The 26,776-nt window shown below is 43.9% G+C and overlaps 1 protein-coding gene across 6 annotated transcripts in view; it reads left to right on the top strand.

Annotated features, from left to right (window-relative positions):
• The first annotated feature begins 7,293 nt into the window (after nt 1-7,293).
• Nucleotides 7,294-26,776, top strand: part of Ppp6r2 (protein phosphatase 6 regulatory subunit 2) — a 68,056-nt gene continuing 48,573 nt past the window's right edge. For 3 of the 6 annotated variants that reach the window (XM_028753714.1, XM_028753722.1, XM_028753720.1), the window contains exon 1: nt 7,294-7,509. The gene's annotated coding sequence lies outside the window, so the exon portion shown is untranslated. The remainder of the gene's footprint in view (nt 7,510-26,776) is intronic. The other 3 variants (XM_028753717.1, XM_028753716.1, XM_028753715.1) reach the window with 2 other exon arrangements.

Genomic DNA, 26,776 nt, shown 5'->3' with positions numbered 1-26,776 from the left:
AAGCAAACTAAAGAACCCCAAAGAGTCGTCAGGGGGAGGGGAGGAGAGGAGATGGGGTGGTGGAGAGATAGCTCAGTGGTTAAGAGCACTTGCAGTTCTTGCAAAGTTCCTAGGATTCATGTCATATAGTCAGCTAGTTCACAGCCGTCTGAATCTGACACTTTCTGGCTTCTACGGTCATCATCCAAAGGAATGCGTGCATGCAAACATAAGTACATAGAAATAAAAGATTAAATAAATCTAAAAAAAAAAAAGGTTAGGTGTGATGTCTTGTGCTTGTAATTTTAGTTCTGGGAATGCAGCAGGTGGTTTCTTGGAGCTTGCTGGCTAGCCTCTCCTATTTGTGAGGCCAGTGAGAGACTCTGTCTTTTTGTTTTTGTTTTGTTTTTGGTTTCTTTTGTTGTTGTTTTTCGAGACAGGGTTTCTCTGTATAGCCCTGGCTGTCCTGGAACTCACTCTGTAGACCAGGCTGGCCTCAAATTCAGAAATCCGCCTGCCTCTGCCTCCCAAGTGCTGGGATTAAAGGCATGTGCCACCACCACCCGGCTGCTTGCAGAATTTCTTATCCATCCCCAGTTTGTGAAGAGTATTTATTATGAACAACTTTAAGTTGTATGAAATACCATTTCTGCCTTATTATCATAATCATGTGTGGTTTTGTCCTTTATTAACATAATGCGTTGCTTGAATTCTGTGTCCTAAACAGATAAGAGGACACACCCCATCACTCTTGGTACATAATCCTTGTTATATGCTACCGAATCTCGCTCTGGAGCGCTTCGTTACTTTCTGCAGGGTTAGATGACCTCTAGTTTAGCTACTAGTGTAGCTCTGCTATAAGGCAGTTTTTATTGACATGTATTAATTGTACAAAGTAGTAATTTCTATTTCTTGATACAGGGTGACTTGTTGCCAAGGCTGGCCTTTATCTAGCCATATGTGGATGAGGCTGACCTTGAAAGTCCTGATCCTGCTGCCTGTACTTAACTGTTGAGATTACACCATTTCACTGTAATTTTAGTGGTTTCACTATGATCTATATGATATATAGATCATGTTTAGATCGCCTCTACACTCCTGTCCTTCTGTTCTCCCCTGGCATCCTTTCCAGTCTAATAGTCTCTTCCGCATTCTGATCATCATTTTAAAAATTTCTGCTAGGAAAGAATGCATGTAGCCAGACACACACCTTTAGTCCCAGCTCTTGGAGAGAGGCAGGAGGATCTCCAGGTTCAAGTTCATTCTGATCTACAGAGCGAGTTCCAGGACAGCCAGAGCTACACAGAGAAACCTGCTAAGTTTCAATCCCGGACAAATGGTTGGGGCGCCTATTTAATATATGGGAAGAGGGCCTGGCTTCCAGGTTGTCTCAGCATCCCTCTATCTGTTACAGAATACAACTGGTATACCCAAGCCTCTACCCTGAGCTCTCTAGCACAGGGGTTGGGCTGTTCTTCCCCCAGAGGCTCTTCCCTATATAGTCCAGCCATTTTGGTTACTTGCCCTTTCTGTACCTTTGGCCTTCTGGCTGCTGCACCTGGTTCCTTTCACTCTCGAGTCCCCTCCCCCTCCCCCACATGGCTAGGCTCAGCTCAATCTGGTTGTGTCTGCTCTGTACTCTCCCGGATGTCCCTGCCTCTGGCTATGCTCTCCTTTTTATCTACAACAAACTTTTCCTCCATCAAACCTAGAAGCACTCATGTCCTTTCTTTCCTTTTTATTTCTTGTTTTAAATTGAAAACCATGTCTCAAAAAAAAAAAAAAAACAAAAAACCCAAACCAAACCAACCAACCAACCAAACAAACAGTGTTTATGTGTGAGGAGAGGCCAGCAGTCGACCTTGGACTGGAGTTACAGAAGATTGTAGGTCGACATGTGGTCGCTGAGAATCAAACCCAGGTTCTCTGGAAGAGCAGCTAGTGCTATTAATTGCTAAGTTAATTTCCCCAATCGATAGGCCTGGCTTCTCCCCCCCCACACACACACCCCCGCACCCCCTTAAAGACAATGTTTCTCTGTGTATTCCTGTCTGTCCTGGAATAGACTCTGTAGACCAGGCTGGCCTTGAACTCAGAGATCTGCCTACTTTTTCCTTCAGAATGCTAGGCCTGGCTTTCCTTTTCTTTTTCTTTTTTTTTTTTTTTCTTTTTTTTTGGTTTTTCAAGACAGGGTTTCTCTGTGTAGTCCTGGAACTCACTCTGTAGACCAGGCTGGCCTCAAACTCAGAAATCTGCCTGCCTCTGCCTCCCAAGTGCTCCCAAGGCATGTGCCACCACTGACCAGTTTAGGCCTGGCTTTCTATGTGGGTTTTTGGAATAGAACCCAGGTTCTCATGTTTGCGTAGTAATTAATGTACTGACTAAGCTATTTCCCCAGTCTTTCTTCTTCCTTCCTCTTCTTCCTCTTCCTCTTCTTTTCTTTTCTTCCTCTTCCTCCTTCTCTTCTTCCTCTTCTTCTTCATCTTCTTTGCAACTGGGTTTCTCTGTCCTGGCTGTCTTGTAACTCACTCTGCAGACCAGGCTGTCCTTTAACTTACAGAGCTCAGCCTACCTCTGCCATAGAGTTTATTCACTAACAGGTTTTAGTTTTCCCTCACACTCTGCAATTTTATCACTTCTGTGGTCTCAAATGAGTCATTAGCTATAAACTTTATGGTTGCTTCTCCTTAATGTTGGTGAGTCATTTTTTTTTTCTTGCTACTTTTATGATTTTTCTGTCTTTGGCGCACAGCAATTTGATTACGTGTATGTAAGTGTAGTTCTGCCTGCATTCATCCTTTCTGGAGATTCTGGTGCCTGGGTCTGTCTTGGAACAGAAACCCGGGGTCTCTTGAGAGAAGGACAACTCAGGCCACTACGAGGCCTGTTCTGACAGTGCTGATGCCGCACTGATTTTGTATGACAGCTTTGCTTTCTCCATCTTATTGGTGAACAACTTTTTGCTCAGTGCTCTTAGTAAAAAAGTTCCCTCTTTGGTCCTTTTGTAATATTTGTCTTTGTTTTAGGTGTTTTGTGTACATGACAAATAATTAGAGACGACATGTGCCAATTACGTATTATCACGAATTACAGAAGCAAGGGATGTAGTAGCTTTGCCTGTTCTTCATAATTCGTTATATATTTGTGCACACTCCTCTTCAAAAGTATGTCATTGACTGATGATGTCATTATTTAATGTTAGCATAAGAAACTTTTCAGTGGTATGGCAACTGTACTTAGGGAGTAATCAAAATAGTGAGTGACCAAAGTAATACTGGAAGCGTACATAACCTCATTTTCAGGGAAAGAGTAGGGATTACAATACAGAACAATTGTTCAAAGTTACTTTTCTTTGTGTGTGCGTGTGTCTAACCTGTGGAGGTTAGAGGACAATTTGTGGCAGTGTGGCAGTCACTTCTCTCTACCATGTGGGTCATATGGGTCAGATTCAGACTGTCAGGTTTGGCAGTGATTGACTCTGCCCACAGAGCCATCTTGTCGGCCCCAAGAGCAATATCGCTAGCTGGAAATGCAGGTGTGTTCTGTTGTTGCATCGAAGGATGTTCACAGAGTTGACTGTCCAGTTTCCCACTTACCACGTCAGATCCAAATCCACTCCCACTCACACTATATTAAGTTTCAACAGGACAGAAGAGACTCTGGCTTTCCACATCCATTCTCCACCTTGGCTTCTGTTGTGTAGTTGCCCTGGTATGGGACAGACATGCGTTCTTCTCATCCTCATCAGGTATTGGTGTTTCCTGGCTGCTGTCCCTCACGGTGATTCCCAGTGATGCTTACTGGTGCTCCAGTGGTTGGTTAGTATTCATCCTTACTTGCTCTTTGGAAGATGTATTTCTTTTTCTTTCTTTCTTTTTTCTATAAATGCAAACTTTATTATTAATATACCTTCCACAGACATAAATCCCAACATCCCCTGCCCCAACAAGGAAGTTGAAGGCAGCAATCTTGTGACGGGCCAACTGTGCTTTGGAATCCAGAGAGTGTGAGATTCTTCAAGGCTTCCAAAGCTTCTGGGAGTCCAGGGTCATTTTGAGAGGACTCCTTGGGTTCGTCTGCCTGGTCGCTCTTGATATATACTGGCGACACAACATACTCTGCTGCCTGTAGATCTTAGAAAGCAAGTATCGCACCCTCTGATTCTGCATCATGTGGAACCAGGCCTTGACGTGTTTCTTTCTCAGGTTGAGTGTATCAGCCAAGGCTTCCAGAGTCTTCTCCCTCGGGTTGGGGTCTAACCAGAAGTGCCTTCTTATCACCCGGTACTGCTTATGGGTGAGCTGAAGGTTGGACATGGAGGAAAACCGTGAAGAGGTCTCCATCTCAGTTTCTCCCTTGATCACTGTAGCTCACTTGAGTTCCGGGCTTCAGTTTGAGGCGCTCCTCGATGTATTTCTTTATAAGCTCCGTCCTATAGTGCATGGCTGTTCTACCCAGAATAGCTCAGGACAGCCCAGGGAATGTCTCTGCCTTCAACTAGGATGCAATCAAACTTGTCTAAGAAAGAGTGAACTCGGCGGGGCAGTGGCGGTGCACGCACGCCTTTAATCCCAGCACTTGGGAGGCAGAGGCAGGTGGATTTCTGAGTTCGAGGCCAGCCTGGTCTACCGAGTGAGTTCCAGGACAGCCAGGGATACACAGAGAAACTCTGTCTCGAAAAACAACAACAACCCCCCCCCCCAAAAAAAAGAGTGAACTCCCATTGGGAGAATAAACTGTCTTCCTAGATTTTTTTCCCTCTCTTGAATATAGTTCTATTTCTTCAAAATATTCCTGTAATTGACAATTTCCATATCAAATGTTCTCCATTGAAATCACTGTGCGGTTTCAGGTCTCCTTATGGGATTGTGATACCTCTGGGAAGAAGGAAAGACCAAAAGAGAGACAAGGCTATAAAACTGGTGTGATGTAAGCCTGAGGCTTCAAATGGAGCAGTCGGGGAAGCCCTGGCTGGAGGAGGAGGGAGGGTGGCCATAAATAAGTATCTATGAGGCAAATCAGCAAGCATAGCAATAAAAGCGGAGATGCCTGAAAAGATACAGAGACCCTGTGAACAGCTGACCTGGGGCAGGAGGTTACCACGACTTAAGTGAAATAATAGGAGCAGAGCAGATAAAGTGAGATCAGATCACAAACAACTTTGTGGGCAACAGCAAGGATTCTTGCTTTCATCTTGGGCGAGACAGCAAGCCCTAAGGTCAGAGATGTGATCTGATTTATTTTAATTGGATCCTTTTGAACACCATGCTGAAGGGCCTGCAGCAAGTTCTCCAGGATAAAAAGTAGGGGGCCCATCTACATTGTTTACAGCCACATGAGAGAAACCGGTTTTACAGGTTAGATACGGACATGAAGAACAAGAGATTTGCTGATGACTTCAGTGTGGGTGTGAAAAGAGTAGGCAATGCCACAAGTTCAAGGCTAGCTTGCACAATTTAGCAAAACCTTATGCCCTCAAAACAAACAAACATATTTTAAAGCAAGGTCTCGCCGGGCAGCGGTAGTGCACACCTTTAATCCCAGCGCTTGGGAGGCAGAAGCAGGTGGATTTCTGAGTTCAAGGCCAGCCTGGTCTACAGAGTGAGTTCCAGGACAGCCAGGGCTACACAGAGAAACTCTGTTTCGAAAAAAACCAAAAATAAAATAAAATAAAATAAAATAAAATAAAATAAAATAAAATAAAAACACAAGGTTTCAGTAGCCCAGGCTTCTCTTGAACTCAGTATGTGGCCAAAACTTATCTTAAACTACTGATTCTCCTGCCTCAGTCTCCCAAATGTTGGGACTAAATGCCCAGCTCAAAATTTAAAAAAAAAAGGGGGGGGAGTGGCTAAAGGGCTGGAGATGCAATGCTACTGTGTTTCCTTAGTTTATACAAGTCAGACCAATACCACAAAAATGGCGTGTGTGTGTGTGTGTGTGTGTGTGTGTGTGTGTGTGTAGAGGGTGTGCCCAGAGCTGCTTCTGATTCACGAACTCTGGCCTGGACAGAAGAACTGTGTAAAGGTCAGGGGCAGGCTTGCACCTGCTCACTGCAGAAGTCGTGGGACTAGTGGGTCATCTCCTGTATTTGGTATCCCAGCACAAGCCCCGGTTCTGCAGCACATCCAGGTCTTGGATAAATTATTCAGGGTAAATCTTACCCAGAAACACTTTCAGTCAGGATGGTCTGGGAAAAGCTGTGCTGCGGACTACTGCCAGAGATTACACTGTGAACCCAGATACCTCCAATTTTGCTTTCCAAACAGGGGAAGAAAAAAACCCCCCCGCTTTCCTTTCCCCCAACAGTGTCTCTTTGGCGCCCTCTGCTGAAAAAAGGGAAAACACAGCAAGCAGCATCACTTCAAAGAAAAAAACACTTGAAGGGCCCAGATGCTCTCCCCTTCAGACATTTTTGCACTTTGTCAGTCCTAGCTGACCCGGAACTCGCTGAGTAGACTAGGCGAGCTTCGAACTGGCAGAGATCGCCTCTGCCTCTGGAGTGCTGGTATTAAAGACTTGCGCCAATACATCCGGAACGACAATGTTTTGCTTGCCTGGGACTTGTTATCTTCCTGCTTTGGTCTCCCAAGTGCACTACCCACGCCGGGTTACATTTTCGTACAAACGGCAGTGAACTTGCAGCTGAAAGGGGGTGAGTTCATAACTAGAATGTGTTGACACATTCCTCACATGTTTCATTTCTATTTTTGATATTTTTCCCACGGCCCACGCTGCCACCGGAAGTCAGTCTCATTTTAGAGATTAATTTAATTTGAACTCATTTCAACTCATGTTAGATGGACACGTATGTGACGTGCACAAACTCTGGGCAACCAGGACGGGGTATCCAGGAAAAGAAAACATGGCAGAGCGGGGCGTGGTGGCACACAGAGGCAGAAGCAGGAGAATCTCTATGAGTTCGAGGCCAGCTAGCCAGGGCTCTGTTACACAGAGAAACCTTGTCTCGAAAAACCAAAAAGAACCCCCCCACCACCCCCACAAAAAAAACAAAAAAACACAAAACCAAGCAGGTCCGCTGGCAGTCCAGTTCAGGAACAGGACGTAGAGGCCTCTGCGCGCTGCTGCTCTGGTGTCTGAAGGTGTCCAGAGATTTTCGCACAGCCAGCTTGATCACCGGGACGCCTCAGGACGATCCAGCGCCACTCGGACAGACCGGAGACCGCAGCAGCGGTTCTGCGCCTCCTCCGCTGGCCCCGCCCCCGGGGCGCGCCCGCGCCCCGACCCCGTCCGCGCGCGCAGCCCTGCGCGGAAGCGGGCCCCCGGAGCGCGCGCGCACGCGCACCCGCCGCCGCCATTTTGGAGCGATCTCGCCCGCGGCCCCGAGCCGGTCCCGAGCGGGTCCCGAACCTCCCGCCCGGCTGCGCCCGAGTCGGAAGGCGCCGCTCCGCGGGGCCGGGCCCATGTGCGTGCGGCTCGCTCCAAGCCGTCCGCACTTCACCTCTGCGAGCGTCCCGGCTTCCCTCGGGCCTCGGAGGAGTCGCCGCGACCCCCCAGCCTGCGGGGCAGGTGAGTGCGGCCGCGCGCCTGCTGCTGCTGCTTCCTCTGGCCCTGGGAGAGGAGGGATCCCCCACTTCTCCATCAGTCAGCGTCCTGCTGTCAGTCAGCATGTGCAGTCGGTGCCCAGTCGGTAGATGAGCGCCTTTGTCACCCTGCGCTTCGTCAGGGGTCAGCGCCTCCATCAGTCTGCTCCCCTGTCAGCCAGCGCTCTCCACTCCCGTCATTCATTCATTCATTCCTCTCCCTTCCCTCAGTTAACCCTTTTTGGCAGTCAAGATCCTTTTCAGCTACTATCCCAGCTCACGCCTGTCAGTGGTCTGCGAGTTTTCCCACTCTCAGAATCGGTCTCAGCCTATTAGTGGCTGCGTGGTCCTCCCTCCCAGTGATCCACCTCTGCTCTCTTAAGGTCCCTCACCTCTGTCGGTGCCTGTAAAGATGTGGCAGACCTTGGATATAGGGCGGGGAGTAAGGGGGGGGAGTTGTCAGTGTTCCCTGTCTCATCTTTGTTTTTTATTCACCTTCCCCAGCAGTGGCCTGCTGGTGGTGACTTTTCCACCCATCAAGTGTTCCCTCACTACTCTCTTCCTACCAGTGCCCACTGCCAAGCACTGGCTTTGTTATTGTCCTTTATTTCCCATCCCATTCCTCTTCCGGGTCATGGGTCATTCCCCGGTTGTCATCACTCACCCACTGCCTTTCTACCACTCCCCCCTCCCCCGGCCCCCCCATGGTCTCTTGCTTCTCCCATGCTCCTCTGTAAGCCTCCTTGGTTTCTGGAACTTCCTCACCTGCTACTTTGTATCTTCGCAGCTGACTACTCACTTGCTGAAGACTGTTTGCAATCTGTTTCTGGGGTCTTGGGGTTCACTACCTGCTCTCAGCCCCGTCCCTTTCTCCAATTCTTGCTTTGCGCTGTAGCCCCTCCCTTCAGTTTGTCAGTATCCTCATCCTTGTCCCTAGGCCTTATTCCAGACAGACTTTCACTGATACCTTCATCTGTGTCCTACCTGACTCTGCTGCTTGCTGGCTTCTTACTGTCTCACTCCCCTCCCCCTTCCTCAGACTAGGTTTCTCTGTGTAGCCATAGATGTCCTGGAACTCTGGCCTTGAACTCATTAAGATCCGCCTGCCTCTGCCTCCCTAGTGCTGGTATCAGATCAAGGGCCACTGTCACCCAGCTTCAGTCCTCATTCTTATCTCTTCATGCCTCTTCCGTTCTGTTTTTTCTGAGACAGGGTCTTGCTATGGAGTCTTGGCTATCTATATAGAGCAAGCTGGACTGAAACTCAGAGAGATTTGCCTACCTTTGCCTGGGGTTAAAAAGTTTTCCCAACCCAGTCTGTTCCTCTCTTGATGTTCTTATGTTCTGGGTCTTCCCTTTAACCTCCTTAATTCTCATGTGAGCTCTTGGAGGCAAAAAAGAGGCTACTTTTTGTTTAGTTTTTCGAAACAAGGTTTCTTTGCATAGCCCTGGCTGTCCTGGAACTAGCTCTGTAGACCAGGCTGGCCTCGAACTCACAGAGATCGCCTGGCCTCTGCCTCCCAAGTGCTGGGATTAAAGTGTGCTACCACTGCCCGGTAAGAAACTAGCTGTAAGGAGGAGAATGGGAGAGCAGGACAGAGCCTTTCAACACAGACATTGGGAGGAGACAGGAAGAGCCCTGATCTCTTGCAGGAACTAGATAATACTATCGTGTCTCGGTTGGCTGAGGACGTCGGTCTTCTGGTCAGTCTCACAGCCTTCGGGAAGGAGCTGGGTTGGGGGGGTTTATACGCTGGAGATTAAGTTGTGGGTGTTATGATTCTATGAATTTTGGTGCGTGGATAGGAGGGGACTGTTATGGTTCAGACCTCAGTAGCTAACTTAGGGGGCTTTTTTGGAGGAAAAGCTGTTGAATCTTCCCAGAGAAGAGAGTAAGAGAGGTATGAGGGAATGAGAGAGCTCAGAGAAGTTTCCAGGCTTCTCGGTGGAACAAATGGTCGGACAGTAGCATCGTTTAATTAGAGAAGCTGGGTTGCGGCAGATATATGAGGGAATTATTACATGTTAGAGAGAGCAAGCAAGGTTTTCTTTGGCGAGAGCAGTGGAAAACATGTAAGAAGCCCAGGGGTCGTTAGGGAGAATGTGTCTTACTGACAGCTGTGAGACCCAGAGGAGAGGTCAGGGGAACAGACAATTTTGAGCGGGGAGATAATGTTTGAAGTTTGGGGAATAGCTGTTTACCTAGTGCACATCATAATGTGCTGAGTATTTATTCTGTGCCAGTGATTTAATATTTATTTATTCGGAGACAAGGTCTCTCTGTGGCCCCAGCTGTTCTGGAACCTGCTATATAGACCAGACTGGCCTAGAACTAGCAGAGATCTAGTTCTGCCCCACAAGTGCTAGGATTAAAGGCACACACCACCATGCCCAGCTCTGTACTTAATTCATGTGGGAATTTCTCATCTAGCCCTCACAGTAACCGTAGACTATGGGAGCTATAATTTCCCTGTCTCCAGATAAGGAGACTGATGGGAGAGCGCCAGAGTTTGTACTTCAGGCAGGTTGGCTCTGTATCCCTCCTCTCTCTGTCTGCTTGTGGAAACATCTAAACTAGTAACAGTCACGACCAGTTGCAGTTCTGCCATGCTGGGCGGGCCCAGACACTTTCACGTGTGTTATCCATATCATTTTGTGTACTTGTCACAAAGATAAAGTCATGAAACTGCTCTTCCTTCAACTCTTCTCTTTCTTTTTTATTTTTTTTGAGACAGGATCTCATTTTACTGAGTGTGACCCCAAATATTGCTCTATAGCTTGAGCAATACCTTATACTTCTGTTCTCCTTCCTCTATCTCCCAAGAGCCTGGGTTACAGAGTATAAAGGTAGACCACCATGACTAATTTATATAATGCTTGGGATTTTTTTTTTGTTTTTTTTTTGTTTTTTTGTTTTTTTCGAGACAGGGTTTCTCTGTGTAGCCCTGGCTGTCCTGGAACTCACTCTGTAGACCAGGCTGGCCTGGAACTCAGAAATCTGCCTTTCTCTGCCTCCCAAGTGCTGGGACTAAAGGCGTTCGCCACCACTGCCCGGGTTTTTTTTTTTTTTTTTTTTTTTTTTTTTTTAACAGGCTCTCATGTAGTGTGGGCTGGCCTGGAACTTGGCTAGGTAACTGCGGCCTTGCCCCCCTCCTGCTTCACACGTGTACTGAGATTGCAGGCGTGTACTACCATGCCTGCCTAGTAGTTACTCTTAAGATTTCTGTTAACATCCTGTGAGGGCTAGAGGGATGGTTCAGTGGGGAAGAGGACTTGCTACAAAGGTAAGAGAGCCTGAGTTCAAATGCTCAGCGTCCACATAGAAAGAAGCTGGGCATAGCTCTATGTGCCTGTGTAATATCTATCCTTTCAGTTTAACTAATATTTATATCAATACAGACACGGGAGGGGTAAACTGAGGCAAAAACTTGGTAGCTCAGTGAGGTAACTTTATTTTCTGAACTATATACACAATATCTATTTTCAAGCCTGATCCTACAACTAAACTGCTAGCTCTTTAGAAATCGCCATCTGTGTCATTCTACTGAGCCAGCCTACCTTTGTCTGGAGCTCCTCCAAAGCCAAGGGCTCCTTAGCTCTCTTCCCTAGAATACTGTCTTACCTGTGTCCTGCCAGCTGCTTCTGTGTTGTTCCTTCAAGCCCAAAGAGAGAGTCCCTCTCTCTTACCCAGAGTTCCTTCCATGAAGTTCTAAGCTGAAACAGTGAGAGAGCTAGAGAGAGTCCTTTCAAAGGTTCTATTGCTGCTATAAAAGAAGTCTCTAGTCTTCCTCTTCACCCTTGGCAGGCTGAGCCTTGTCACTGTCATGGTGTGTGTGTGTGTGGGGGGGCTCCAAGCCAAGTCACTAGGGATAGAAGCATTTCACCTTTACCGTGGGGCAGCTCAAGGCCATCCAGCTGATCACAGTATCTCTCCCCAGCAACTTGCTTTAAACTAGGCAAGAACTTTCTCCATTCTTTAGCATTCTTATCTATGGAGGCTTTTAGAGGTACACCCAAACAGCATCTCTTCAGGACACATCTAACTGCATCTGACAGACTTTCTAAGCTTTTTATATTTTGCTAACAATGAGATTTTCTACGTACAATAATCAAATATCCTGTAAAATGCCTGTAACCTAAGGGCTGCAGGGTGGAGGCAGGTGGATATCAGGGGTTCTCTGACCAGCTGGCCTCTTCAAAACTGGAATCAAAACCAAAAACAACAGTAAAATCCAGTGGTAAGCTTCTGGTCTAGTGAGATAGCCTATCTTTAAAAAAAAAAAAAAAAAGGCTGGGCAGTGGTGGCACACGCCTTTAATCCCAGCACTTGGGAGGCAGAGGCAGGTGGATTTCTGAGTTCGAGGCCAGCCTGGTCTACAGAGTGAGTTCCAGGACAGCCAAGGGCTACACAGAGAAACCCTGTCTTGAAAAACAAAAAAAAAACAAAAAAAAAAAAAGAAAAAAAGAATGATTGGCGGCACCTAGCATTTTCTTCTGGCCTCTGCATTCACAGGTGTGCCCCCACCCCACCCCACCCTCCTTACATGCTACAATCAAAATAATCGTATGAGATACTGAGATACAACAAAGTATAGTATTTACGGTCAAAACAAACCAGAGTTCAGGTTTGACCAGACTGCAGAGCCTGTGCAATTGATGTTGCTATTTTCTCTTGTGACATTCTAAAGATAGTTTCTAACTAATAATTCTGTACATAAATATATTTGAGAGAAAGAGGTATAAATGGAAATGAGTTGTATAACCAGAGGTTACACACTTAATCCTGGCAGAGGTAGGTAGACCAGGGAGCATGGTCTGCATAACAGGTTCCAGGCCAGCCATGTGGTACATATCGAGACTGTTTTAATTACTTTCTGTTGCTGTGACAAAGCACCCATGACTGAGGCAACAAAAGAAAGCATATAATTTGGGACTCAGTTTTGGTGGGTTCAAGCAGGCAGGCATGGTGCCGGAGCAGTAGTTGAGAGCTTATGTCCTGATCACAAACATGAGTCAGAGAGAACTGACTGGGAATGGTGTGGGCTTTTAAAACCTCAAATCTCCAGTGACACACCTCCAACAAGGCCATGACTTCTAATCCTTCCCAAACAGTTCCATCAACTGGGGTCCGAGTATAAGTCCATGGTGTGTGTGTGTGTGTATGTGTGTTCTCATTCAAACCACCAGAGATCCTCTCAAAAAAAAATCCATAAAGCAGGCTTCACACATTGTTCTGTATCTTTTCACTATTACTTTAAATTTATATAATTAATGTGTATATTTGTGTGGAGGTCAGAGGACAGCTTGCTGAAGTTGGTTCTCCCTTTCCATCATGTGGGTTTCTGGGGTCAAACTCAGATCCTGAGCCATATTTCTGGCCTCCTATGTCTTGTTCTTTAAAATTATTTTGGAAACTATGTTGTATTCATATATAGCTAGCAGCTTTCATCCTTTAGCAGAACTACAGTCTTTTGTTTGTATTTTGTTTACAATATTGCATTTAAAATTATCGAAGTATATTTCATACCCAGGAAAATCTTTTTTTTTTTTTTTTTTAGGTTTTTTCAAGACAGGGTTTCTCTGTGTAGTCCTGGCTGTCCTGGAACTCACTCTGTAGACCAGGCTGGCCTCGAACTCAGAAATCTGCCTGCCTCTGCTTCCCAATTGCTGGGATTAAAGGCGTGCACCACCACCACCCAGCCACCCAGGAAAATCTTATCTGTTTGAATTTAATAAGTTTTGACAAGTATGAACCTTAATGTTGCCAGTTGAGGTGGCTCATACTTTTAATTCTGGCAGTAAGGAGTCAGAAGCAGGCAGATCTCTTTGAGTTTAAGGCTAGTCTAATCTGTATAATGACTACTGGGCCAGCTAGGGCTACATAGTGAGATACTGTCTCAAAAACAAGCAAACAATACTGTGGACATCTCTCATGTCAATATATAGAACATTTCTAACACCCTTGAAAATTTCCTGTGTTCTTTTCAGTCATTACAGCCATCCACTCAATCTTCAAGTAATTGATGTTCTTATTCTGTCACTATAGATTAATTTCTAGGTCTTCAGACTTAATGGAATTATAAAATATGTGCGCCTTGTGTGGAATGACACTCATCTGTGATTTCAGCAGTCTGGAATCTGCTGAGTAAAAGGAGAATCATGAGACCATCCTGGATATATGTATATTTCCATCCCCCAGGGTGGCGCCCCCCCTCCAAAAAAACATAACAAACTTCTTTTACCCAATTCGTTCTGCTAGTTTTAGAATAAGGTTTTAAATGTGTGATAAATTTTGCTATGAGTTGGATTGGTATTTTATAGAATCTGTAGATTAAATTCAGAGTTAAATTAGTGGGTCTTTTATCTGTGCATTTAATTTAATTTCTCCATTTATTTAGATTTTTTTATTTTTATTTATTTTTATTATGTTTTTATTTAGATTTTTTAAAGATTTATTTATTTGTTTATTTGTTTATATGCATATAAGTGCTCTATCTGCATGTACACCTATGTGCCTGAAGAGTGCATCAGATCCTAGTATAAATGCTTGTGAACTATCATGTGGTTACTGGGAACTGAACTCAGGACCTCTGGAAAAGCAGACAGTGCTGTGCTCTTGACCACTGAGCCATCTCTCCAGCCCTAGATTTTTTTTCTTAGCAGTATTTTATGTTTTCACTGTAAGGGTACTTTTTTCATTTGAATTATTTTGAGCTGTTTTATCTTTTTGGTGTTATGAATGTTTTTATATTGTTTTTAATTGTTATTTTACAAAGATATATTTGCTATCATATTCTGCAACATTGTATAACTTACTAGTTCTCATACTATATCCCTTTGGATTTACATAATTATATCTGCAAATAAAGATAGTTTTATTTTTCCTTCTCAATTGATATGCCTTTTGTTTTACTTTTTTATTGCATTGAGCAAAAGTCCCCAACAGTGTTAAATAAAAGTGATAATCCTGGGCCTTTGGTGATTGAGAAAGTTGCCTTCATTTCCATTTTGTGGAATTAAACAATTATTTATTATTACTATGTGTGTAGTATGTGAGTATGTATGTGCCATGGTTGTGTGTGTTATTACTCTGTGTGTGTGTGTATGATATGTGAGTATGTGCATGCCATGGTTGCACGTGTTATTACTGTGTGTATGATATGTGATTATGTGTGTGCTATGGTTGCATGTGTTATTACTGTGTGTGTGTATGATATGTGAATATCTGTGTGCTATGGTTGCGTGTGTTATTACTATGTGTGTAAGACATGTGAATATCTGTGTGCTATGGTTGCATGTGTTATTACTGTGTGTGTCTAGTATGTGAGTATGTGCATGCCATGGTTGCATGTATTATTACTGTGTGTGTCTAGTATGTGAGTATGTGTGCCATGGTGTGCATATAGAAGTCAAAGGACAAGTTCATGAGGTCAGCTTTGTCCTTCCACCTTTAAGTGGGTTCCGGAGAATAAGGTCACCTGGCTTGTGTAGCAAGTAACTTACCTGCTAAGTGATCTCACTGGTCCCTGGAATGTTCTTATAATGGAAGAGTGTTAGATTTTGTCAAATGCCTTTTCTGTATCAATTCAGAATATTCTATTTTCATTGATTTGTGGTGTGTTATATTGATTGGTTTTTCAGATGTTAAAAATAACTGCATTCTTAGTATAAATTCTCGGCACGGTGTACATTCTTTTCATGTGTGTGATCTGATTTGCTAGTGTTGAGGAGGAGCTTGCAAATTTATGAAGAGATATTTATAAATGTCAAGTTTTCCTCCTCTTCTCCCTTCCTTTTCTTTCTTTTCTTTCCCTTTTCTCCCTCTTTCCTTTTCTTCTTTTCTGTTCTAGGGTCAAACCTTGTATATGTTTGACAGCTGTCTCTGTAGTTCAGGCTGGTCGGAGACTCAGTTATCCTCTTGTCTCAGCCTTCTAAGTACTGCGATGAAAAGACTCGAGCCAGCTGGGCGGCGGTGGTGCGCGCCTTTAATCCCAGCACTTGGGAGGCAGAGGCAAGCGGATTTCTGAGTTCAAGAGTTTGAGGCCAGCCTGGTCTACAGAGTGAGCTCCAGGACAGCCAGGGCTACACAGAGAAACCCTGTCTCGAAAAACTAAAAAAAAAGAAAAGAAAAAAAAGACTTGAGCCATCACTTTAGGCAAAATACTACATAAATATCTTCACAGTCATTTTTGGCTATATTGGAAATTGAACCCAGGGCCTTTTGTATGCTAGGCAAGTACTCTGCCATTGAGCTACATTCTCAGCTAGATTTCCCCCCCCTTGAGACAGAGTCTCATTCTGTGGTCCTGGCTGGCCTGAAATCAGGAGGATCCTTCTCAGCCTCTGGATTACTGAGAGTACATGTGTGAGCCCTGCTCAGCTCCTGACCTCCTTTTGAGATGAGGTTTTGCTCAGGTTGATTTTGGGATCCTCCTGCCTCAGCCTCCTGAATGTTAGGATTTACTTATTTAGAGACACGTTCTCCTGTAAGCCAATGCCAACTTTAGATTCTTGGGCATTTCTGAACTTGGATTCTTTTGCCATTACCATCGAGTGCTGGGATTACAGCATGACTGTGGTTTCATTTACACCAGGCAAGCATTCTTTCAACTGATGTAGATCCTTAGACCCTACCTGTTTTCTTTGAAAGATTCTTTTGGTGGCTGTAGAAATCCTGTTTGAAGACTTTTTGTCTTTCAGTTCTTCAAAGAACTTATTTCATTGTTTTCTAGTCCCTGCTTGTGATAAGTCAGCTATTATTGGTTACCTAATTATTTTTTTGTTTATGTTTAAGGTAGTTTCTATTTTCCCCTTTAGTTAACAGTAATATTCTAGGTATATTTATCATCTTTGCACTGTTGTGTTGATCATTTAAAAACTATAAAATTGCCAAGCACAGTGGTATACATCTATAATCCTAGCTAAAACTGAGACAGGAGAATCAGAAGTTTGGAGCGGGATCCTAAGTGAGACCCTGTCTAAAGAAAGGAAAACAGAAGAAGAACAAAAGCTGGGTAGAGTGGCACAGGTTGTGTTGTTTTTTGTTTTATTTGTGACAGGGTTTCTCTATGTAGCCCTGGCTGGCCTGGAACCCACTCTGTAGACCAGGCTGGCCTCGAGCTTATCGGTCAACCTGCCTCATCTGATCAAAACCAGGGACTGGAGAAATGGTTCAGAAGTTAGGAGCACTGCTGCTCCTCTAGAGGACCTAGGTTCTGTTCCCAGCACCCACATGGCAGATCACAACTGTCCATAACTCCAATTCCAGGGATCCATGGCACCAGGCATGCACATGGTGCAGACATGTATGCATGCAGGCAAAATACCTGTACACATAAAATAAATAAGCCTTTAAAAACAGAAAACTAAACCACCACCACCAACAAAATGTATTTATTTAAAGGTGTCACAATAACTATTTCTAGGCCTAAATTATTTTTCCCCCTCAGTGAGAATTGAGACTTTTTTCTTTCTTTCCTTGTTTGTTTGTTTGTCTTCTTTGGTACAGGGCCTCATGTAGCCCAGGCTGAACTTAAACACTGTAGCTGATGTTGGCCTTGCCTGCCTTCTGATCTACTTAGTCTACCTCCCACGTTCAGGGATTACAAGTGTGTCCTACAGTGCCAGGCAAAGAGTTTCTATTGCTGTATACCAGCGTTATGCTTGCTAGACAGCTGGCAACAAAAAATTCTGTCCAATGTTTTAAAAAAGAATTATCTACTTATGTATAGACACTGTGGTTGTCTAATTATCATAGTTTTTGTATGTTCACTGTCTTCAGATATCTGTTTTAATATTTTGTTCAGAACTTACAGTTATTATCTGCAGGAAAGGTACTCTAGTCTCATATAAACCCTATTTGAGTCAGAGCTTTCTCTCTCCCCCCCCTCTGATATAATTTTTTCTTTTTTTGAGACGAGGTTTCATGTATGATGATCCTGGCTGTCCTAGAACTTGCTATGTAGGTAAGGCTGACCTCAGACTCACCATGTGCTGGCTTTAAAGGTGTGTGCCACTGTGATGGCTGATTGTGGTTGTCAACTTGACTACACTTTGAATCAACTAAAACCCAAGCAGGTGGGCACACCTTACTTAAGTAGATCGTTTGTAGCAGGAAGACCCACCCTAAATCTAGAGCACATCTTCTAGTGTGGCCTTCATAAGAGAGCAAGGAAGAAGGAAGCCCTTGCTTCTTGCCTGCTTGCTCTCACTCTTGATAGTCAGCTCGTCTACTCTGCTGAGGCATTAGTATGGTATTCACTGGCATCAGAAGCTACTTTAGGATTCCAATTTAGAGTAAAGATCAGCCAAGGCATTCAGCTACTGGATTCTTGGCCAGCCATTTACAGTAAGCCATTCTAGTAAATCTCCCATATATATATATATATATATATATATATATATTTCATTCTTTGATTCTGTCCCTTTAGAGAACCCTGAATACAGCTACCACACTACTGAACTTTTTAGTTTTAAGAGAGATGGAACCCTGCTGTTTTCAGGCTGGCCTTGAACTCCTGTTCTCAAGTGACCAAGTGACTCTGTTTCTCAGCCTTTTAAGTGCTAGGACTAGACTCTGGTACCCATTTTTATTTTTCCTCCAAGTCCACAACATTTTTATTATTATTAAATTAGACAATTAGACAGGGCAGTGAAATCCAAAAGTTGCGGCTTTGAGTTGAGTCTGGCACTCTTCAACATGACGTTACCACATGGCATAGAGAGAAGAAAGATGCAGACTAAGCAGAGTAGGGCTGACCAGGAGTGGCTCTGAGGCTGGGGGAGGATGTGGTGTCCAAGAATTCAGGCAAGGCAAGGCACAGCACCGGGGACTGGAGAGACACTTGTCTGTGGGACATGTGTCACGTGAGCATGTGTGTATGTATGCACTAGAGGAGGAGGAGGAGACTAGAGGCACTGATGGGAAAGGTCTCAGATGGAGCAGTTTGGGAAGACATGGAGATGGAGCGGCTGGTCTCGGGTGGGAGCAGGGTTCTTTGTGACAGAGGGAGGTCAGGGAACATGATGGATTTGATAGAGTTGACAGAGGGGAGAGGAGGTATTAACACACACTCCTGTGAATTAAGGGGATAAGGATATTAGAAAGTTGAGGAAAGACAGAAAGGATTAAGGTGGTTTATGATTTATGTTACTGTGTGACAACCCACTCTATTGATTAGTGGCTTAAAACAAGATGATTTTTCAGTTATGAGTCCAGGTTGGGTGGCAATGTGGGCCGTGCACAACAGGATCCTCTCCTCTCTTCTCCATGCTGTCTCCTTGGTTTACTTGTAGACCTGGGCAGTTGGATGTGTGTGCCTCTCTGCAGGGTTTTGCCATCATTAGGGAGGCCTGAGGAAGCTTGTTCACATTTAGTCAATGGATTCAAAGGTACTGAGTGGAAGCTGTGGGGCCTTTTGGGATGTGGCTCTGGCACCTGTCTTGATATCTTTGTTGGTTATAGTGAGTTTTAAGAGCTGCTGAGAGTGAAGGGAAAGCAGGAAACTTTGAATCTTTATTTTTATATAGGGTCTGACTAGCCCATGCTAATGTCAGAATTGCTATATTGCCCAGGCTATCTCAAATCCATGGTAATCCTCCTGCCTAGTCTCTAGAGTGTTAGAATTACAGGTGTGAGGGTGTGAGCCAGTGGAGGTAAGAGCTGTGTTTAAGTTTTATCACCATTATTATGAGAGAGAGAAACCAGCTTCCTAACGAGAGAATAAGAATCTAGGCTACACTAAATGTTTACTTGAGGTTTGTGGTCATTAATTTAGAATGAGTAAGGCTTGCGCTAGATTATTCATGGAAGCCTTCTCTGACCAATGCTTCCCCTATCATCCTCCCCATTCATGATTAAGACAGTTACTGACATTTATTATGGGTTTACAGTGCTGTGCATATGTTGGGTACTTTATATAAATTATATATTTTGGTTTGTTTTTGGTGTGTGTTCCAGATATAATTTTACTCCAAACCTAGGTGGGCCTGTAACTCAAGTAACTCAGCTGGCCTTGAAATGCTAACTCTCCTGCTTCTGCCTCTTTGAGTGCTAGGATTTCAGGAATGAGTAATTTCACACTTGGTTCCAGATTACTTTGTAAGGTATATACTGTCATTTTATAAACCATGTATTAGAGGACACAAACAGAATTGAGGACTTGAAAAACCTAGGAAATGGCTGCTGGCATAATCCATATTTTCTCAAGAAGGTAGTCATATTCTAGTACATTTAATAAAAGGAAAAGAAGTCATCAAAGGTGCAAGGCAGTGGTGGTGCACGCCTTTAATCCCAGCACTCGGGAGGCAGAGGCAGGCGGATTTCTGAGTTCGAGGGCAGCCTGGTCTACAGAGTGAGTTCTGGTACAGCCAGGGCTACACAGAGAAACCCTGTCTAGAAAAAAACAACAACAAAAAAATGTTTCTAAAATAAATAATCTTAAAACAAACAAACAAAGCCTGTACACAGTGCCCAGCTTTTGGCAATCTTTCTTGTGTTGTTGTTATTATTATTATTACTTCTACTTATTTGAAACAGTCTCACTGTGGACCCTTGGTAGCCTAGAACTCACTGTATAAACTAGGCTGGCCTCAAACTCACAGAGATCTGCCAGTCTTTCCCTCCTGAGTGCTGGGACTAAAGACATGTTCTACCATACCTGGCTGTTGTTATTGTTACTATTAATTAAGTGTATATGTTTATGGCTCTGTGTGTTTGTCTGTGCCTGTGAGTGCAGGTGCCTTTGGAGGCTGGAGGCATCAAGTTCTACTGGAACTGGAGTTATAGGCTGTGAGCTGCACTCTCTGGGTGCTGAGAACTGAATTCAGATCTTCTGCAAAAACAGTGTTATTCTATTTTTTTAAATAATTGTTTATTTTATGTGCATTGGTGATTTTTGTTTTGTTTTTGTCTTTTATTTTTGAGACAGGGTTTCTCTGTGTTGCCTTGGGTGTTCTAGAACTCTCTTTATAGACCAGGCTGGACTGAATCACAGAGATCTGCCTGCCTTTGCCTCCTGAGTTCTGGGATTGAAAGAGTGGGCCACCACTGCCCTGCATGCATTGGTGCTTTGCTTGCATGTATATCTATGTGACGGTGTCAGATCTTGGAGTTGCAGCTTTGAGCTGTTGTGTGGGTGCTGGGAATTGAACCCACATCCTCTGGAAGAGCAGTCAGAGCCATCTCTCCAGCCCTGGTTATGTGTTCTTAACCATTGAGATATCTCTCTAGCCCTGGCAATGTTTTTTTGTTTTTTTTTGTTTTTTTGTTTTTCCAAATTTGTCTCTAGCTGTTTTCCCTTAAGAGTCTCAGCCACAGTCTGCCCTCTCCTGCAGCCCTTGGCCAAGGCTTCCCATTCTGGTTCTGGTTTGTTTTTTTTTTTTTTTTTTTTAGCACTGTTGCACTGAGAACAAGCAGAGTATGGCTACTCTGTCTCTAATAAGTAGGTTAGTATGATGTGTCTGTGGTTCTCTGTCGTTGCTTGGGGGTGACTGGTGGCAATGGTCATCATAACAGCTCTGTGTTCTGGAACCATGTGTTCTTTTCTATTACACATTCACTAGGCGTTTTCCTAAGATTACAAACTTGATCAGTGACAGAAACTATGTGTGTTTGTAGACAGGGGTATTCTGCTATGGGCTGACCTGTTTGCTTCCAGTTCTATGTCTGATTGGGATAATTGCTTGGTTTCATGATGAGCCAAGTCCCTCAACACCAGTCGTGAGAGTGTGTCCACAATGTTGGGCAGCTCTGTCCTTAACTGGAAGTACTGGCACAGTTAATAGTAAAGGTTTTGCTTTTTACTGTGTCTTCATCATATCTAACAGACACGATGCTCTGTGAAAACCAAGAGACACTGAGAGCCTGGCAGAGCCCTTGATGCTTTGAGGACTTTGCATTGAAGTTACCTTTCTGAGATTTTGCTGGCACACAGACTACTCTCTTAGAGTTAGAAGGCCTAGGAGCATGGAACCACAAGCAAACTAAGCCTAGACCAGCACAGGAGCCAGCTGCCAGGTGCTTAGTCCTCACTGTGGAGGACAAAGCAGGTGTTGTACCTCTAAGTCTTCATGTTGTCCTTAAACTTCCTAACTTGGATAGGATGGGAGCACACAGATAGGCAGGGTTATGGATTGTGTGCCCCTCCATTATACATTCAAGCCCTAACCCTCAGCCTAATCATATTTGGAGGTGGGTCTTTAAGACATGATTAAGCTAGATGAAGACATGAGGATGGGACTCTCAAATTTGAATTAACTAAGATGGCAGCTTAGCTGTATTAGGACTAAAACCTACCAGCTCCTTGATTTTGACTTCTCTTAGACTCCTAAAATATGAGAAGTAAATACTCTTTTAATGCCCCAACCTATGTGTTTTGCATATAACAAGTTGAGCTAAGATACCAGTCAGTGGAGGACTTAAAGTCTAGTGGGCTGAGATCAAAGGGTAGGTAGGAAAACATACAGGCAGAGCAGCTATCCGTACTGGCTTCACAGCTCCTGTTGGCCTGGACAGGGTTAAGAGTTTAAGTAGTTATTAACATCTGAAGATTCTGAGCCAGATGTAGTAGTGGTGGCTCATACCTGTAATCCCAGCAGGCTGAAGTAGAAACATTCTGCTAGTTTAGATCCAGTCTGGGTTACATTGTGAGTTCTTGGCCAGTCTAGGATATAGTTCCAGACTCTGTTTCAAACAAAACAAACAACAGCAACAAATAGATTTGGAGATTATGCTGGGCATGATACTGCCCGCCTTTAATCCTGGTGCTCCAGAAGCAGAGGCAGGCAGCTCTCCATGAGTTTCCGGCTAGCCAGGGCTACACAGTAAGTAGTTTGTTCCCAAACCAAAAATAAACAAAAACTTAGGAGATTTAAAAAAACATATCAGCTGGGTGGTGGTGGTGTACGCCTTTAATCCCAGCACTACGGAGACAGAGGCAGGTAGATTTCTGTGAGTTTGAGTCTAGCCTGCTCTACAGTGTGAGCTCCAGGACAGCCAAAGCAACACAAAGAAACCTGATCTTGAAACCCTTCCTCAAAAAAACCCAACAACAACAACAACAGCCCTTTTATCCCTGTTGTTTGTCATCTACATGGTGTTTCTCTAGATGAGCATCTGTTTTGTCCAGCAGCCCCATCCTGCCTGTCTTCTTCATCTACCTTCCTTCTTTCTGCTTAAACCTTGCTCGTGTTCTTCCAGAGTGACTGTTCTAGAAGCCCGTGTAGGACAATGAGGGAATGCAGAAAGGACAGATATTGGAGCCAGGTGGGCTGTGTATGTACTTCACTGGAGTCATACTAACTACTAATATGGAGAAGTCCAGAATGTTTATTTTGTACAGCACAGTGGGGAAGAGGTAGGCAGGAGGTATCTGTAGGAGATACAGATGCCTGAGACTTCACTTCAGGCTATAAACATCTGAGAGAAGAGAAGTTGCATTGTGAGAGTGTTTTTTTTTGTTTGTTTGTTTTGTTTTGTAAGTACTGCTCAGTTGTTTGTAAACAGAGGAATTTGGACCAGAAGTCTCTCTTAGCCTGACCCAGGGGAAAGGCTTTTCAGCTTCCCATGGATCATAGGCCTTGGTCCTTAACATGGCAGGCTCATGTCAAACAATCCCTCAGGACTGTTTCCTCTGTTCCCTACACTGCCCTGTGTTAAATAAAAGGTCTCTGTGTTGCAGTCCTTGCTTTAGGAAGTGTCAGGAAGATCAGCAGTTGGGTGGCTGGCTTTTTTTTTTTATTGCCACAGTGAGAAAGGTTTTCATTATGGAGGTCTAGAATTTTAGTATGTTCACTTTTGACTGAAGCCAGGATCCCCGTTTTCCCTTTCTCTTTTTTGTGTCTGGAGTTAGTCTGCCTGTACTTTACTTGCCCCTGGTCGAATGCTCAGACAAGTTTGTTCCTCAGGCAGTTAGTTCCCCATATGCTTTATAAGGATTTTTAATTTTAATTTAATGTATTTTTGGAGGTAGGTCTCCACTTTGTAGATCTGTCTGCCTCTGCCTCCCAAGTGTTGGGATTAAAGTCGAGCGTCACCATTCCTGGCTGGGTTTTAATTTTATTTTTAATTATGTATATGTCTGCATGTGGATAAAAATGTTCCTGGAGGCCAGAGCATCAAATCCTCTGGAATTGGACTTACCAGTTGTTGCGAGTCACTTGGTGTCACTCAATGTGGATACTGTCAACCAAACTCTTTGCAAGATCAGTATTTGCTCTTAATGGTTGAGCTCTCTCGCTCGCTCTCTCTCTCTCTCTCTCTCTCTCTCTCTCTCTCAAACTCTCCCAGACACACTCACACACATAAGCATGCACACACACTTCTTCTAATTTAATTTATTTTTTAAACAAAGACCGGGGCTGGAGAGATGGCTCAGTGGTTAAGAGCACTGACTGCACTTCCACAGGTCCTGAGTTCAATTCCCACATGGTGGCTCACAACCATCTGTAATGAGATCTGATGCCCTCTTCTAGTGTGTCTGAAAGACAGCTACAGTGTACTCATATATAATAAATAAATAAATCTTTAAAAAAAAGAAAAGAAAAGAAAAAAAGAAACAAAGACCATGGCTGACCTACACTCACTTTGTAAACTAGGTTGGCCTTGAACACAAAGATCACCTACCTCTGTCTTCCTTGTACTGGGATTAAAAGCTTAAACTACTACTACACCTGACTGGTAGGTCTTAAACAAACAAACAAACAACCTCACAAGGCTTCTAATTTAAAATGCTACCCTTTTGCTGGGCAGTGGTGGCGCATGCCTTCAATCCCAGCACCTGGGAGTCAGAGGCAGGTGGATTTCTGAGTTTGAGGCCAGCCTGGTCTACAGAGTGAGTTCCAGGACAGCCAGGGCTATACAGAGAAACCCTGTCTCAAAAAAAAAAAAAAAAAGAAAAAGAAAAAAAAGAAAAAAGAAAAAAATTCTATCCTTTTTTAAAGTTACAATTTTAAAATCTGAAATGTGGTCTTCCCATTTCCCTAGTTTTGTTCCACAGAATCTAGTTTATTCAAAGTTTTTAAAAAATTTTTTATTTTTATTTTATGTGCATGTATATCTGTGTGACAGTGCCACATCCCCTGGCACTGGAATTACAGATGTCATGTGGGTGCTAGGAATTGAACCTAGGTCCCCTGGAAGAGCTGCCAGTGATGGGCCATTCTCCAACCCCTCACTGAAATTCTTTAAAACAAACTTTTTGTTTTGTTTTGCTTGATTTTGTTTTTGTTGTCTTGAGACAGGGTCTCTCTATGTAGCTCTGGCTGTCCTGGAACTCGTGTAGATCAGGTTGGCCTCTAATTCAGAGATCTGCCTGCCTTTATTTCTCAAGTGCTGGGATTGGAGTTAACAATGGTTGTGAGCTGTCTTGTGGGTGCTGGAAATTGATCCTGGGTTCCCTGGAACAACAGCTAATGGTTTTAACTGCAGAATCACTTCTCTAGCCCCAGCTAGTGCTCTTAACTGCTGAACTTTCTTTAGCTCCCTCATTCAAAGTCTTTTTTTAGAAAAATGTTATAGGACTGGAGAGATGGCTCAGTGGCTAAGAGCACTGATTGCTCTTCCAGAGGTCCTGAGTTCAATTCCCAGCAACCTTCTATAAGGGCATATGATGCCCTCTTCTGGCAGACAGGTGTATATGCAGCAGAGCACTCACAGAAAGAGAAAAGAAAAGAAAAGAAAAGAAAAGAAAAGAAAAGAAAAGAAAAGAAAAGAAAAGAAAAGAAAAGAAAAGCCTCCAGTAACAGGCCTACTCCAATGAGGCTGCCTCCTAATGCTCCCAAGTAGTTTACCAACTGATGTCTAAACATGCAAGGATGTGAGCCTACGGGGTCTATTCTCATTCAAACTAGCACCCCAGGAGTGTGCATTTGTTAATGCAATTCTAGCACTGTTAGGACACTGGAAACTTCCTAGCAGTCTTTCTCATGCCCTCAGGTTCTTTTTACTTTTTAAATTGTACATGGCTATCAAAAGCCACTTTTGTGTAAGTCTATAATATTCTTTGAGCACATTCTCTTTATCCCTACTGCTCTTTTCTTTTCCTCCCTCACACCCCTTTGCTCTCCTTTGTGCCTCCAGACAAAAAAATCTTGCTTCTATGTATCTATAAAGTCTAGGACTCACAAGGGAAAGAAAACATGCAACCTTGTCTCCCTTACAGTGACTTAGTTCATTTAATATGGGTATCTCCAGATGCAAAAGAAACAAAACAATGTTTTCTAGTATTGCCCATGCTGGCCTTGAACATCTGGGCTCTAGACGTCCTTTTTCATCAGTCACCTGAGTATATGGTACTGTAATCATGTTCATAGCACCCATTGTCTGTGGATTGTTTGGGGTGACATTCTAACCACTGAGCCAGTTAGTCAAATATGGATTAGAATGGATTCATATTAGTACTAAATTGTTTTTGTTTTTTTCCAGATAGGGTCTCACTACGTAGCCTTGGCTGTCCTGGAAGTCTTTCTATAGACCAAGCTGGCCTTGAACTCACAGAGATCTGCCTACCTCTGCCTCCTGAGTACTGAGATCAAAAGTATGTGCCAGGGCTGGAGAGATGGCTCAGTGGTTAAGAGCACTGACTGCACTTCTAGAGGTCCTGAGTTCAAATCCCAGCAACTAAATGGTGGCTCACAACCATCTGTAATGAGATCTGATGCTTTCTTCTGGTGTGTCTGAAGACAGCTACAGTGTATTCATATACAATAAATAAATAAATCTTTAAAACAAAAACAAAAGTATGTGCCATCACCACCAAGGCAAGGCAATACTAAATTTTTATAGAATCAGTAACACAAATTTTTTTGGTTCTTTTTTTTTTTTTTTCAAGACAGGGTTTCTCTGTATATCCCTGGCTGTCCTGGAACTCAGAAATCCGCCTGCCTCTGCCTCTCAAGTGCTGGGATTAAAGGCTTGCGCCACCACCCCCCGGCTAATTTTTTGGTTCTTTAATTATGAAATGTTCTGATGATTTGGCTACTAACCAAAGGTAATATATCAGTTTTATGTCATTGTGACCAGATGACACCAGATAATGTGACCAGCTGAGCAAACCAAAGCAAGGATGGAAAGATGATTCTGGCTCACAGTCAGTTTCAGAGGTTTTAATCTAATGTGTCAGGAGGGTATGGTGGAACAGAAAGTACTTACATTGTGCTGATCAGGAGCCGGGGAAATGCCTAAAGTAGCTCGCTCGCTCTGTCTGTGTCTCTCTCTCTCTCTCTCTCTCTCTCTCTCTCTCTCTCTCTCTCTCT

This window comes from Grammomys surdaster, unplaced genomic scaffold (assembly GCF_004785775.1).
Source record: "Grammomys surdaster isolate TR1022 unplaced genomic scaffold, NIH_TR_1.0 125953, whole genome shotgun sequence".
Classification (NCBI taxonomy): Eukaryota; Metazoa; Chordata; class Mammalia; order Rodentia; family Muridae; genus Grammomys; species Grammomys surdaster.
Note: the sequence above shows the minus strand (reverse complement) of the source record. Positions and strands in the feature narration are given on the sequence as shown.